This window comes from Trachypithecus francoisi, unplaced genomic scaffold (genome assembly GCF_009764315.1).
Source record: "Trachypithecus francoisi isolate TF-2019V2 unplaced genomic scaffold, Tfra_2.0 Lachesis_group17, whole genome shotgun sequence".
NCBI lineage: Eukaryota > Metazoa > Chordata > Mammalia > Primates > Cercopithecidae > Trachypithecus > Trachypithecus francoisi.
The window spans coordinates 4,006,117-4,022,718 of record NW_022681462.1 but is presented as its reverse complement, the minus strand read 5'-3'; the positions used below and the strand labels follow the sequence as shown (position 1 = coordinate 4,022,718).

General features: G+C 41.3%; 1 protein-coding gene across 4 annotated transcripts in view; it reads left to right on the top strand.

The window, feature by feature from the left end:
* AFF3 (AF4/FMR2 family member 3) overlaps positions 1-16,602 on the top strand; it is a 639,560-nt gene that overhangs the window by 15,729 nt on the left and 607,229 nt on the right. For 3 of the 4 annotated variants that reach the window (XM_033239033.1, XM_033239031.1, XM_033239034.1), the window contains exon 2: positions 16,466-16,549. The exons of the other annotated variant lie outside the window; for it this stretch is intronic. The gene's annotated coding sequence lies outside the window, so the exon portion shown is untranslated. The remainder of the gene's footprint in view (positions 1-16,465; positions 16,550-16,602) is intronic. 4 annotated transcript variants of the gene reach the window in all.

The window sequence follows — 16,602 nt, the reverse complement described above, 5'->3', positions numbered from 1 at the left end:
AAATTTATATGCATCAGCACTGTTTCCATCTTAGAGTTTAAACAACTTTAATTAATAATACCCTCCTCTCCCAGTGTGTCAACACAACTCCACCTTTCCATTTTGAAAGAACTTAAATAAATATAGAAATAAAATATTCAATTATTGGAAACAGAAATGAGAAAATATAATTGATTTGAGAGGCTTTTGCTACAAAAATTCTCTGGGGCCACTGACTACATTTTATTAAAAAATATCACACACTTATATTTCTACATTTCTTTTGTAATAATTTTGAGTTTCTCAGGGGGGAAATAGTATTATTGAAAGAAAAATAATTATGACAAGTATTAAAGATTAGTGAGTTGGATTCCCCTGGTGTGCAACCAACATCCTGGGAGTAAGTTAAGTGCCTTAGAAAACGACGTGAACTCTTGTCATTGAGTAAATTACTGCTTCGATGCACTAACAAGGACCCTAGTGGGTTGGAAGAGTTAATTCAACTTCCCAGTGCACCAAGCCTAATCCCCGTGCAGCATTTGTGCTCTGTGAGAATCTGGATCTGTGTGCATCCACATCTATTTCTGTCTTCTAAGAATGGGCACTTCTTCAGAATAGAGCCCATATCTTTACAATTATCCTTGGCAGCTGGCCCGGCCCCATGCTCCTGAGAGCACAGCAAACACTCCTCTGGCTTCTCGAACAGAACATGGTTTGCCACTGATCAGTACCTAAATTGTCCTGATCATGTTTCTCTGCCTCCGTGCTAAACCAGTATCACAACTTCCTGACAAACAGCAACACCTTGGTGAGGAGAAAATCCAGCCATTTCCCCGGCGTTCCCAGCACATCTCATTCACCTCACACAATAAGCACAGGATGTGTGTGAGAAGTTGACCACACTCTATTTATTCAGTTATCTAATAGGTAGCATTTTCTTCTCTCTTTTTTTTTTTTTGGTTGCTCAAAGTGAGTAGATCCCATACACCAAATCCAAAGGCCCAGGCCATTCCTGATCGGTTAAGAACAGAATGTCATGGCACCCTGGTCCCAAGTGTGTGCACAGAGCATTTCTTGAGCAATTCATCAGCATCCTGAATGTGGCCTATCATGCCTGCATAGACCTGGCCCCTGCCTACCTCACCAGGCTCACATGGAGCCTGTCACCCACCCCCTGCTTTGCTCCAGCCACCTGGATCTATCTTCCTTCCACTTGGAGTCTCCACACTATTTCCTCAGCTGGGAACACCTCCTCTCCTTCCCTCCTCCTCTGAAGGAGGTTGGCTCCTCCTCCAGAGCTCTTCCTACATTCCCCTCCCCAAGGTGACCACCCCATTCACAGCATGCCCCATTCTTCCATACGTTTTCACAATTACAATTTTTTTTTTTTAACCAAAATAATACTTTCATGTGCAACTACTCAGTGTTAGAAAGCAACAGCCCCTGGCCCTTCTCCCCACCTCCGATGCCATTGCCCAGGGTGAACTTCTTTTCATTCATTCATTAATCAGGTGTTCCCAGCACCCAACCATTCTAGGCTCCAGGGATACAACGTTGAACAAATGAGACAGGTATGGGTCCCACTCTGTGAGCTTGTTTCCATTTTTCCATTCTCTATTCTTCTGGTCTTGCCTTTACTTAGACAACATGCTTACACCTCTATTTTTTTTTTCATTAGTCAATAATAGATGATATTTACAGACTCCATAATATGAAAGTTGAGGATAGAGCTCCATAATACCACCCCTCTCTTCCCAGAATCTTGGACATTCCCAGGGTCTGACATTTGCATTTTTATCTCTTTTTGTGTTTATTGTTGTAATGTAAGCTGTTATGCTAAATCTCCATTTCTCACTTTATCAACTTTCAATAATATGTCTCTTTATTTCCCACTTTAAAAGATAAAGTTATGGATGGCCCTCTCCTCTTCTCCACCTTCTATCCTCACCATTCATGTCCCATATCCAGACACATGTTTACCTTTTGTTTTTGTGTTGAAATTGCAACCAAGCTGCTATGATTCTGTCACTGACTGATGAAGTCATGTATTAGGAATGTGTTCTTTTTAGTATGTCTAACGTCATGACCCCTGGGCCGATCAAGGTTCCCAGGATCAAGATTCAGTGGAATTTCTCTCTTTTTGTCTTTATGCTCTAATTTTGCCACATTTTAGTTTGCTTCACATATGAATTATGACCTTAGTATACATTCAGGTTTATTATACATTCATCCACCCGATTCTCAGAGTTTCCAACTGATGTTGTTTTCTTGCATTAGTTGCCCTTGATTAATTTTCCCCAAGTCATTTCTATTAAGTCCCCCTTTTCCTGATCTGCCCCACTCCCCATCTCCCCTCTTCTGCTCCATCTTTACTGGCTGCCCTCTAAGTTGGCAACACAATTGCCATGTTGTAAATTTCTTCTAACTGCTATCAGGGGTCTGGATGGAACCACAATTTGCTGGACCCCACAACTTCCTATTTCAGTCTTGTTTTTCTGGAGTATGTCTATAATACCCTTTAAAAAAGGATACATAAAAAATAAACTTTCTGAGATCTTTCTGTCTGAAAATACCATTATTCTGCCTTCACGCTTGGTTGATATCTGGCTGGGTATAAAAGCATTCAGAAGTTTGTTTTTATCCTTGGTACTCTGACACATCAAAGCTGTGTCTAGGCAAGCTTTCTTTTCACTAATTGTTCTGGGCACTCAGGATACCATTTTAAGTCTGAATAATTTTGTCCTTCAGCTTTGGAAATTTTTTCTTCAAGTATTTCTTTGATAATTTTTTTCAACTCCAGCCTTGTATGTTAAACCTCCTACACTCATCTTCAAGGATCTCTCTCATAGTTTTCAATTCCTTTGTCTTTCTCTTCCCACATTATGAGAGAGGAAAGAGAGTTCTTGGGCTTATTTTCTAAGTATTTTAAATTTTAAAAATGCAATTAGTCCTGTTTTTAAACCTGTGAACTCTCTTTTATTCTTTGTTTCTTTTTCTCAGCATTTTGTTCTGATTTGAAGAGTGTAATATTTTCTCCCAAATCCCCTGGCATATTCATTAGAATGCTTTTAATGTTGTCTTCCATTCCTTAGTTGTCATTTTATTTTGGAGGTGGGAAGGCATTCTTGTTTCTTCTTCTTCTTTCATACTGCCATTCTCTTTATGTGCCTGGTGGTTCCTTGGCTTTACATTTCTATCTAAGGGAGAGGGGTTAAGTGACTGTGTTTCACATGCTTACTGTTAGCAGGTCTATGTTTTGGCTCTGACCTCTCTCCATTAGAACTGTGAGTGCGATGGGGTGGGGCATGTCTGCTAGGACACTTTACTTTAGGGTAGGATGATGATGAGCTGTGTTCTCCTGGAGATTTCTAAGTGCCAAAATGAGGAGGCCTTTATTCTACACTATTCAATACGATCGATGCTGTTTTACGAATACAAAATGGAAGCACAGAGACTTATGATTAGAGAGCTACAGGTAATGAAGCCAAAATTTGAACTGGAGTATGCCCGAGGAACATATATATTCTCATTCCACAAACCCAACCACATTTCAATGTAAAGTGAAATATGGTGTTATATGAATCATTAGCTCTATTTTTTATAAATATCGACTTCCATATGCCTTGATGGTCATGTCACCAGGAGCACACCAGGACTCTGCATCCTTCCACCTATGTAACAAGACATTATTTGTTCCTCTTAAGCAATTAATCAACCTTCTGCTGTTAATGAAATAATTAAACTTCACTTACAGTCAGAAGGCATCTAAGCAGAATTAGCAGTTTCAGAGGAACTATATGCTGTAAAAATTGAGGGAATAATGTATCCCTGGGTTGGCCAAGCCAAATGGTAGATGTTTTGCATTATTTTAGTGGATGTTAGTAAAGCCATATTCCTCCTAATTCTAAGGTTTTCTTCTCATTCTGAAGGTCATGGCTACTTCACTTTTTCACATCCATTTTTGAACAACTGTTGACAACAGATGCAGATTTTATTAGGAAATTACTTATAAAAATTCAAAAATAAGCATTTATTGATCACCTACCAAATTAAAACATTTGTTTCTTAACTCAGTGTTTCCCACACCTTCCTGGGAGGTGGTAATAGATGTTCCATGAAAAATGCATTCCAAGGTCAAATTAGTTTGATCCACATTGGGTCAAATGAAGTTAAATAGTTTTCTTTGTTGCCGGTATTCTCAGAATCTTTCATTGCCAGTATGCACTGTGAATCTCTAAAGATTTAAAATTTGAAAAATGTACATTTTGGGAAATGCTCATTTTAGAAAACTCACATTTTGAGAAACATTGACTTCATTTATCAAAGAGCCATTTTGCTTTCCTCTCTTCTCTAGAGACATACTTGTTCTCAATTACATGCCCCTAGGCCATGACTCTCAGGCATGTCATTCTCCAATTCAGGGTCTCATATGTTCAGTTTTTACACCTTTGGGTTGGGCAATCTTATTATTATAGTCTTCACTCTCTGCCTCTCTGCTATGACCATCTCTTAATTTTGCCCTGCACATCCTTGAGTGATGCTTTATTTTAATGCGTTCGTTTCTGCATCTACAAAATGTTGACCCAATAACACATAAGTTTTAGCAAGAAATTAAATAAAGTGACAGCCTAGCTATTACAGGAAGGTGATAATAAATACATTTGAAATAAAGTTCCTGATTTTGGATGGTTCTCTCATGATCATCTCAGTCTTTAGTAAATAACACCCCATTGTGCTAAATGACAAAATTAAAAGATGGGCTCTAGGATGGTCAAAGAATGCACCAGTAAAAAAGATTGTAGAATGATGCAAGTTGTGTCAACATGGAGAAGGGCAACTTTAGATAGTAACACTTGTCATGATGTACCAGTCTCTTAAACATTAATTTCCCTAACTTGTGGCAAAATATCATATGCTTGTTATTAATTTCACTGACACCTCCTCACCCATCCACCATCATTTTTTATCCGTGGCATCACTGCCCACCTAACTGCCTGAACAAGAACTTGAAGGTCATCCTCGCCCCAGGTGTCTCTGCAGGTGCTTTCTTGGATTTGAACTCATCCCCTCTCCACTGGCCAAGCTCATCCTTTAAGATTCAGCTGAAAAGCTTGGCCAGTTCAGACACTGTCAAAATCAATTTATTTACCTAACAAGCATTCACTGAGCACTTCGTGTGCCAGGTATTATCCAGGATTACTGCCTGGCAGCATACAGAGCTAGTTTATTGAGAATTTCATTTCCATATCTTCACTGTGGGAAGCCACTGCTTTAGCCTATATAACCACTGCTCCTTCATTGCCACCGTCATTGTGAAGCAGGATATTCCATCCCTGGTTGGACTCCTCTCCAAAGCTACACTGTCAAGCTGTCCCTCTGAAGTCAAACCACTTCTCTCCGATATTCAACTACAGTCTCCGAGACCCAGCCGCTTCTCCTCTATCTGCCGGCTGAGTCTGAGGATTTTATGGGCACTGGATGGAGGGCAGGGTGGGCCATGGGTGGTTGTGGAAAAGGCAACATTCAAGCAGGAAAACAGGGCTGTCAGTTCTCACTTTGGGCTGTGGTATCAGGCTTTTCAGCTTGAGGGTTGGGCCCTCACCAGGGACCTATCCTCCCAGAATTTCTCTGCCTCCTGTCTCTATCATTTGTAATAAATATTTTAGACCTTTTCACCTTCACACCTAAACCTTGACATTAACAGTCCCTGAATCTATTTCTATCCTTACTTAGACTTTGGTGAGACTAGAGTAAAAGGCAAAGGTGGCCAGGCATGGTGACTCATGCCTATAATCTCAGATACTCATGGAGACTGAGGCAGGAGGATCGCTTGAGGCCAGAAGTTTGAGACCAACATGAGCAACATAGGGAGACTCCCATCTCTAACAAAATGTAAAGGAAATGTTAGCCAGGTATGGTGGCATGGAGGCATGCAGGATCAGTTGAGCCCAAGAGTTCAAAGCTACCGTGAGCTATGATCACATCACTGCACTCCAGCCTGGGTGACAGAGCTAGGCCTAATCTCTTAAAAAAAAAAAAAAAAAAAGGCTAAGGTGGAGTGAAGGGACGCTTCAATCTCATAGTAATTTTCCAAAGCTACATTTTAATTGCTTCAAGAAGTTAAGGGGAGAATTTCTTCCCTTCCTCAGATATGTAAGAATAACCAAAACTATTTGGGTAAACGTGGGTCTCAGCCTTTTGGCTACAGGCTTTTGGTTGGATAAGCAGAAGCAAAATAAAAAAGAAAACCTTGCTTAAGAAGGCAAGGCAGCCAGACCACTAAGTAACTACCAATTTTTTTCTTAATTTCATTTTGCCTCCATGAAAGATACTCAAATACAATGATTTCTGTGGGAAGTCTCAGACTGAGCTGTTAGAATCCTTAATGGGAGTAAATTCTGTGACCACAGTTTCTTGCTGAATGTGTCCAGTCAGAGATCCTGTGGAAATACATATTCTAGCTGGGCCTGGAAGGCTGATTTTTCACAGGCATATACTGGCAGGCGTGTCGCCTTCCATTTTGTCAATTGGAAGCCTCTCTAAGAAGCTATTTCTCAAGACCTGATAATGCTTCTCTTACGGACTATGTATTAAACATCATCACTTATGTGACTATATCCCTTTGCTGCCAGACTTTTCTCCTGCTATTGTGATGAGTTGGTTTTGATGTTGCTAACCTGTTAGCTTTAATTTGGTCCTCAGGCTCTATCCCCATCAGGATAGTCTTTAGAAGCATAATCTACTCCATTCTAACAGAGCGATTCTGTTAATAACTACAGACCTATTCACTTGTTAGACATTCCTTCAAAAACTTCACAAAGGCTTCCTCCATAATGCACTGAAGGTCTGCGTTTCTCAGGCAAGTATTCCATGTGGGGGAGCACACAGCTTCCGGGAATGGCTGACGTGAACACTGTTGCTGGCTTGTGGACTCAGATTAAATAGTTTGCCCCCTGTAAACCACACTTTCTTCCCTATAAAACGGGGATAATGACAGTGCCTACTTCATTTGGCTGTTATGTGAATCATATGAGAGAATGTGTGCACATTGCCTGCCATTTTATTAACACTCAATACTTGTTAGCAACTATTAAGCCATAATTAACTATTGTTGAACTCTTTCATTGTTTTGCAAAGTCGGCCAAGAATAACATACCATTGTTTGCTGCTTGTATTGACTTTTCACAGGACTTTGACTCTGGGGTCAAGAGCAGGTTAGGAATTAAGCAGCATGAGGCCAATGAAGACTCCTAGTTACTGAGGTTTAAATGAGCATGCTTTCAAATGCCCAACAGTGGGAATTAGCAGGAATGGTCTCCTGAAGAGTGGATAATCTCTAGACATGTAAAACAGGGACAAGTGGCTTAAAGTAGGGCTGTAACAACAAAGCCCCTGAGGGTAATCATAGGGACTTTACTAGTGCACTTTTGGCCTTTCCTGTGGGTAAAGAGGGAGCTAGTAAAGGCATTAAGACAACTAGAGCAATTGTAGAAACTGAGACGCACAAGCAGGGGTCTCACACATCTCTGCATGAAGGTATGCATTAAGACTATGTGTACACAAAGCCAGAATTAGGGCTAGGTGTGGTGGCTCACACCTGTAATCCCAGCACTTTGGGAAGCCAAGGTATGTGGATCACCTGAGGTCAGGGGTTCAAGACCAGCCTGCCCAACACGGTGAAACCCTATCTCTACTAAAAATACAAAAATTAGCTAGGTATGGTGGCGCACACCTGTAATCCCAGTTACTCAGGAGGTAGGAGATTCACTTGAACCTAGAAGGCGGAGGCTGCAGTGAGCTGGGATCACTGCACTCCAGCCTGGGTGACAGAGCAAGACTCTGTCTCAAAAAAAAAAAAAAAAAAAAAAAAAAAAGACAGAACTTTCCTTAGTTGGAATTTGTGATTGATCCAAGAATGCAAGGAAGTATTCCAAAGGGCTATTCTACACCATAAACAGTGCTAAGATTTCGGTATAGAAAAGTTATGAAGCAGGTATTCCCAGGGGCCAAAAATGATGACCTAAGAGTCCCTTCCTGAAATACAATGACCAGGAAAAAAAAAAAAAAAAAAAACCTCCCATAATTATAACCATTTTCAATCTAACATACTTATCCTTGGTAAATGTTACCTTGAAATGGCTCATATCAAATAAGAATAGATGCCATTTGATGAGTGCTTACACTAGATGCTGACACTGTAATATACCTTTGCAATGTTATTTCATTGATTTATCAACCATGGAGCGATAATCATCAGCTCCTTTTACTGGTCAGGGAAGTGGTAATTAGAAAGTTTAAGTAAGTTGGCCGGGCGCGGTGGCTCAAGCCTGTAATCCCAGCACTTTGGGAGGCCGAGACGGGCGGATCACGAGGTCAGGAGATCGAGACCAGCCTGGCTAACACAGTGAAACCCCGTCTCTACTAAAAAAATACAAAAACTAGCCGGGCGAGGTGGCGGGCGCCTGTAGTCCCAGCTACTCTGGAGGTGAACCCGGGAGGCGGAGCTTGCAGTGAGCTGAGATCCGGCCACTGCGCTCCAGTCTGGGCGACAGAGCGAGACTCCGTCTCAAAAAAAAAAAAAAAAAAAAAAAAAGAAAGTTTAAGTAAGTTGCCTAAAACTGCACTGCTTCTAGGAGCATAACAAGGATTAGAACTAGATTTGCTCACTCTATATCTTGTGCTCTTAGCCCATTCACAGCCATCCTGTGCAGGTCAGTGGAAGAGCAAGTTACTCAAATCCAAATAAAACTTTATTTTTCACAGAATATGTGCATGTATTTAGTTCATCTAAAATAAGTTTTCAAATAATTAGGATATAAGGGCATTAGGGATCTAACAATTGCTGTAAAGAATTACAGCACCCTGCTCCAGAAAAAGATAGAAATCAAAGGAAGTAAATGTGGTGTTTAGGACCACTTTTCCCCTGGTGGCCTTCCCTGGTTTTGGAGGTGGTGGAAGAGAGGCGAACTATGCTCTTGACAGTCTTCAGGAGCTCAGGTGAGGCAATGAAGTGAGGGTCCAACCAGAAAAATTAGAGTACAGTGAATCTGTGAATCTCTGTCATTTGGGTTGGAATACTGAAAGCATACACTAGAAGAAATAAGGTCTTGAAAGTACACATGTCCCTAAAGGGACTGCAATATATTTTAAAATCCCCTGAACTTGTGAAATTATGTAAAGATAATCCTGAATTGCTAATGCCCCCAAGTACTTGGCAGAATTAGACATGCTCTCTGTAGAAAAATATCACCCTAGGTCTCGAATATTTTTGCATATTATTGTTTTTCAAATACAATGTTGATCACGTAATTCAAAATAACTAGCTACAAGGAGATTAATGAAATGTTGTCAGCAGAAACAACAGATAGGAGAAATAGACACCTATGGGCTCCAGATAAAAGAGTCAGTAGACCCAAACTTTAAGATAACTAGGCTTACAATCTCCAAAAGGCAAAAAGATAAGGCTGAGAATTTGGCAGAGGCCTAGAAACAATAAAAAATAACTAAGTGGAAATTCTAAAATAAAAAAACTGTGATACCCCAAATTAAGAACTCAGTGAATGGGTTTAACAATGGATGACATAAAGCTGAAGAAGAAACTAGTTGACTGGAAGAATAAAATATTCAGAAAGATGCTTTTAAAAGACAAAAATGTAAACTTTCACAAGAGAAAGTAAAAGAAAGACAGCTAAAAATTCTAATATGCATAAAATTGAAGTCTCAGAAGAAGAGGAAAGAGAATGAATGGGTCAAAATAAATAATTAAAGAGATAATGGCTAAGAACTTGCCAAACTGATGAAACTATCAAACTTAAGAAGCCCTATGAATTCCAGATAGGATGAATAAAATGACATCCACACCTAGGCCCATAATGGTAAAACTGCTGATAATCAAGGACAAAAAGAAAATCTTAAAAGCAGCCAGAGGAAAAAGGGGTTTTATTCTCATGGGAACAGCAATAAAATTGACAGCACTCAAAGTACTTAAGGAAAATAACTGTTAATCTGTCATTTTAAACCTGGTAAAAATACTCTTCAATTATAAATGTAAAATTGATATTTCCAGACTGAAAGAAACAAAAGAAAAGTTGATGTTCCCCTACTAAAAGAAACAGAGAATTGTTCACCAGTGGAAATACAGGAAATACTGGTATTCTTTAAGGAGAAGAAAAACTATCCTAAATGGAAGACCAGAGATGCAGGAATGAATGAAGGGCAAGCAAAATGCTAATGAAAATTAACTACCTAAAATAATAACATCTTTAGGGGTTTAATATATAGAAAATTAAACACATGACAACAATGGTACACAAATACGGAGAGGAGTAAATGAATTTAAAGTATTCTAAGGTCCTTGAATTTTCCTAGAAGAAAATAAAAATAACAATTAATATTGGACTTTGATAAGTCAAGAATTCATGTTTTGCTTTCAAGTTCAACACTAAAGAATAGTAAAAATCCATGTGTGTTCCAAGATAATAGAGAAGGAACACAGGATAATAAAAACATACTCAAATAATCCAAATGAGGACAGCACAAAAATAGACAAAGGAACAGAGCAATCAGAACAAACAGCTCCTTGCAAATGGCAGACTTACAGCCCAATATAAATATAATTATATTAACTGTAAATAGATTAATTTCTTTAATTAAAAGGCAAAGTTTGTCAGGCTGAGTTAAAAAAAAAGCAAACATAGAGCTATATGTTGTTTACAAATGACACATATAAAACATAAGGATATAGAAAGACAAAAAGTGGAAGTATGGAAAGATACTTTTCCTACAAACATAAACCCAAGGAAAGCTGATATAGTTATATCTGTATGAGGCAAGTAGACTTTTAAGGCAAAAATCATTGTTAGATATTAAGAGAGACCACTCGCCATTGTAACAGGGCCAATTCAACAGGATGGTGTAACTATTCTAAATCTTAGGCACATAATAGCATGATTTCAAATATGTAAAAAAAAACTTGAAAAAATTATAGAAGAAATTTTAAAAACCTTCAATTATAGAGAAAAATGTTGACAAACATTTCATAGGAACAACAATAAAATTGACAGCACTCAAAGTACTTAAGGAAAAGAACTGTTAATCTGTCATTTTAAACCTGGCAAAAATATCCTTCAATTATAAATGTAAAATTGGTGTTTCCAGACTGAAAGAAACAAAAGAAAAGGAGATGTTCCCATACTAAGAGAAAACGAGAATTTTTCACCAGTGGAAACTTAGGAAATACCTCTTAGATAAGGTAGACATAATACATCAGACATCATACGAGTAAGAATGGAAATATCTGGAAAAAAATGAGCTGAAAATATAACGGATTAACAAATAAGGAATATCATACCAACAACAGCAGAATACACTTTTTATACTTTTACTTTTTGAGACGGAATCTCCCTCTGTCACCCAGGCTAGAGTGCAGTGGCATGATCTCAGCTCACTGGAGCCTCCATCTCCTGGATTCAAGGGATTCTCCTGCCTCAGCCTCCCAAATACCTAGTAGCTGAAATTACAGGTGCCCGTCACCATGCCCAGCTAATTTTTCTATTTTTAGTAGAGACGAGGTTTCACCATGTTGGCCAAGCTGGTCTGGAACTCCTGACCTCAGAGTGATCCACCCGCCTCAGCCTCCCAAAATGCTGGGATTACAGGTGTGAGCCACCACTCCTGGCTGGTATACACATAGTTTTAAGCACACATGGAAAACTTACAAAATTAGCTATAGGTGGGATCACAGAGCAAATCTCAACAAGTCTTAAAGTATCCAAAAGATAGAGTCTGCTCTGTGATTACAATGCAATTGAGCAACGAGCCAATTTTAGGAAGATCACCAGGAAATGTTAATTTTGTACAGCCATTTCCTCCTCCTCTTAGTTTCCCTAAGATACATCTCGATCATCACCTAGAATAACAAACAAAAGTCTTTTTTTTTGGGCGGGGGGGACGGAGTCTCGCTGTGTCGCCCAGGCTGGAGCGCAGTGGCGCGATCTCGGCTCACTGCAAGCTCCGCCTCCCGGGTTCACGCCATTCTCCTGCCTCAGCCTCCCGAGTAGCCGGGACTACAGGCGCCCCCCACCGCGCCCGGCTAATTTTTTGTGTTTTTAGTAGAGACGGGGATTCACCGTGGTCTCGATCTCCTGACCTTGTGATCCGCCCGCCTCTGCCTCCCAAAGTGCTGGGATTACAGGCGTGAGCCACCGCACCCGGCCACAAACAAAAGTCTTTTTGAGGACTCTCTCATAGAAAGGGGAGAAAAAACCTGAAATACATACCTAGAATTTGGCCTTTCCATCCCAATCAGGTACTTACTGCTGTGCATGGCTTGAATTGTCTTCCTGTGTGTATATTATCAATACGATCAGGAACTAAAAGAAGCTTTTCGTTTTGGAATGAACTCAACACGGGGGTTTGCATGATGTTATGAGTTCAGTGCTGAGCTCTCCATGTGCTGCTCAACTAGTCCTCGTGACCCCGGCTCCAGGGAGCCAGCACCCACCCATTCTGTTAGTGAAAGGATGCCTGATGGTGCAAAAATGTAGGGCTGGCCAGGAGCGGTGGCTCACACCTATAATCCCAACACTTTGGGAGGCCAAGGCGGGCAGATCACTTGAGGTCAGGAGTTCGAAACCAGCCTAGCCAACATGATGAAACCCTGTCTCTACTAAAAATATCAAAATTAGCTGGGTGTGGTGGCGGGCCCCTGTAATCCCAGCTACTCGGGAGGCTGAGGCAGGAGAATTGCTTGAACTTGGGAGGCAGAGGTTGCAATGAGCTGAGATCACACCACTGCACTCTAGCCTGGGTGACAGAGCAAGACTCTGTCTTAGAAAAAAAAAAACAAAATGCAGGGCTGGCTTCATGAGCCTGTGACCTGTGCAGTCACACAGGGCTGTACCCTTAGAGCGGTGCTACCTTTGTCTAAAGCTCTGCTGTCAACATTTTAAATTCTTAATAATTAATGAACAAGGCACTTCACATTTTCACTGTGCTCTGGACCAGCTCTGTACAGAGGGAAGGGGTTTCCAGACTTGCTGGATTTTACAACTAAGAGAAGAAAAACCCCTGGGTTGAATCCTCCGTGAAATACTTTGGCTTCTCAGAAGACATTTCCTCTTTTTACCTCTCAGTTGTCCCCCTGGGTTTGGCAGCTGGGTGTTCACTAGCTGCTTTACTGAATCTGAATCTCTGATCTTGGTTTCCTGCTTACTTGAAAATGTTTTTACAACATCAATACAGGCCTCTTCCCCATCTGGCCCCAGTCTCTTGCCCTGGCCTTGGCTCCTTTTCCCTCTCCCTTCATTCTGCTTCTTCCCCCAACCCCCATTTGACCTACTGACTTATACAACCCCCCACCTCAAGGCAACACTTTGACCACATAGAACCTTCTCTGCTAGGGGAACATGGCATGCTTCTTCTGGCCTCTGTGCACTATTCTGTGGTTTTCCCTCTCTCTAGAATGCTCTTCCATCACTGCCACCTCACTCTCACTTTGACTTTCATTCCATTAGGCCCAACCCCATGTCAGGGGCTGTATTAAGCCCTTTAGGAGTGCTTTGGTCATCATCCACTTGCTTTTGCTCCTATAGCTCCACAGACATGCTTCTGTCATAGCAGGTAATACATTATAGTACACCACGTTTGTTCTATTCCATTCTCCCCTATTCACCTAGTCTTGATAATTTAGTTCTTGACTTGGAATGCAAGTCAGTCATTCCTTCTGGAAAAGATCTCCCTGAGTACCTGCACTTCTCTCATCATAGCACTAAGCATATTAAAACATCATTATATATGGCCTGTTTCATGAGACCATGTCTGTTTCACTTTGGTAATAACCTCAGTATCTAGCATTGTTCTAAGCACTGGAGTCAAGAAGTATTTGTTCAATTCAAGGATGAGTAAGTGCATTAAGATGTGTGTGCATTATCTTCCAGATAGTGGGTTCTTTGGCCTTTCAAACTTCTCTTTCTCATCTTCTTTCTTAGTTCACTGCTTGGCACGTAATAGGTGTTCAATAATGTTTGTTCAGAAAATCAATATCTGAAATGACTTATGTGATCACTGAGATTATCCTCTTGGGGCCTGACCCCAGAACCCTGGTTTGGGAATGTATCCCCAATGACTTCAGTCCTGACTTGAGGTTGCATTCTTCAAGGGAAGATGACAGGGATGACAGCATGGGGATTCGGGCTGACACTCACTCAAGTCCAAGAGGATGAATTTCCCTTTATGTTGTAATAAACCTCATATTGTTGTCTAGAGAGTGACAGAACGCAATGCTAAATTCATAAAATTGTAACTGTCTGTGCCAAGTATATAGAATTATAATAAGCATCACAGGTGAGTAGGAGCTTTGGAAAAACACTGGGAGCCATCCCCGGAAAGAGTAGCTCCCTCTATTGATAGTGGTGGAGCAGGGCAGGCCCTCCGGCCTGTAGCTCTAATCAGAGCCCCTTCCTTCACTCACTTTCCTCCTCTCACGACCTTGGGCTCCTGCTTTCTACCTCCCATTGTGCAGCTTCTTTCTTTTTTTCTTCCACTGGAGACAGGGTCTCACTCTTTCACCCAGGATGGAGTGCAGCGATGCTATCACAGCTCACTGCAGCCTTGACTTTCTGAGCTCAAGTGGTATCTTCCCACCTCAGCCTCTTGAGTAGCTGGGACTACAGGCATGTGCCATCACAGCCAGCTAATTTTTTATTTTTTGTAGGGACAGGGTCTCACCATGTTGCCCAGGCTTGTCTTGAACTCCTGGCTTAAGTGATCCTCCAGCCTCAGCCTCTCAAAGTATTGGGATTACAGGCATTAGCCGCCACGCCTGGCCCAGCCTCTTCCTTGCGAACTAGCAGGGAGGTATCTTTCTTTCCAGGGGTTTCCTGCCTCCTATCTTGTAGTGGGCATTTTCCTTCTTGTGGCCAGCTCCAACTTCTTTATGAAGCTCCCTTCTTCTGAGAAACCAACTACAAATTAGAAGAAGGTGGGGTTTCTCTCATCTCCATGGCCATGAGCTCCTCTTGAGAGACTGGCTCCCCCCTCTCTGTATGGTATTCCACTGAGCAAAGACTTCTTTCTACCAGAGTGCTGAGGAAATACTTGAGCCCGTAAGTCTCAATATATGCAATAGAAGGAATTCAGCAAAGCTGAGCTCTAATTGCATGCTTACTGTGAGCCTGAGATATGTTAAGAAGGTACAAGGGAAATCAATTTGGGATCCATAAATACAAGGAAGAATGTTGTTCCGGCTAGAGTTGAGCCCTTGAAAAATAAAATAGGGAGGCTCTTCAGAGAGTGCACTCCCTACCACTGGAAACATTCACGTGGACACTAGCCATAGCAGGGTTGATATGGAGGGAAGTGCTGCAATGGGTAGGAGGTTAGCTAGAGAGAGACTCGATGGCTTCTCCCAAATTTCAAGCTTCTGTGATCTTATTATAGGGTTCTAACCCTGTAATGCAGTTTATATTTCAACATACTGCACTTCATTTGAGACGGAGTCTCGCTCTGTTGCCCAGGCTGGAGCGCAGTGACCAGATCTTGGCTCACTGCAAGCTCCACCTCCCGGGTTCACGCCATTCTCCTGCCTCAGCCTCCCGAGTAGCTGGGACTACAGGCGCCCGCCACCTCGCCCGGCTATTTTTTTGTATTTTTTAGTAGAGACGGGGTTTCACCATGTTAGCCAGGATGGTCTCGATCTCCTGACCTCGTGATCCGCCCGTCTCGGCCTCCCAAAGTGCTGGGATTACAGGCTTGAGCCACTGCGCCCGGCCCTAAACTACTTCTGAAGTAAATCAGCTTCATACAGTGATAATTAGTTTATTGGTAGAAACAATGACAAACTCTCAAACATGCATATTTTTGTGTATGTGGCAAGGACACAAGAGAGGCTATTATTATTCCTACACTGTTTTTCGTAAATGCAATCTGTTAGTATCCCTGTGAGGATGTCACAGCAACTTAACCAGGTTAACAAATCACAGGAAAATAAAGAAACAATAATATGGACTATTCAAAAAATCCTGGAGCCAGATTAATCAGTCTTCAGACAATTGAGCATGAGTTTCTTATTAATTAACTTGCTTACAATTGGAGTGAACTCCGAAGTCAAGATTACATGTAAGGAAGTAATCATAGGTTTTTGTAAATCACACTTAATTCTTCGGTAGTGCTGCCCTCATCGGGGCATATAGGCTGGGATAGCTGGTAGACTTGACTATACACGGCAATGTGCGGGGCACACTTAAGGGACTGTGACTTCTCCAGTGGGTTAGCTGCAATATTCAAAACACTGCTAGAGTGGCTTAGCCACATAGGGTCTTATTTTATTCCTAAAAGTCCAGATCTAGGTAGGATGGTCCAAAGATGGTAGGGTTATATGAAGCAGAGTCATCAAGAACCTAGACTCCTTTTAACTTTGGACCTGCCAACTTTAGTCTGTGGCTTTTGCTCCTAAAATCCATGATGGCTTCTCCACCTTTCTGGACAGGAAGAAGAAAGTGACCTAGAGGAAGGGGTGGTGTCTACTGCATGGAAGCAAAACATTCTGAGAAATCCTGGCTGACATAAACAGGTGTTTTATTGGCCAGAACTGAGTAACATGCCCAGTTCTAGCAATAAGAGAGA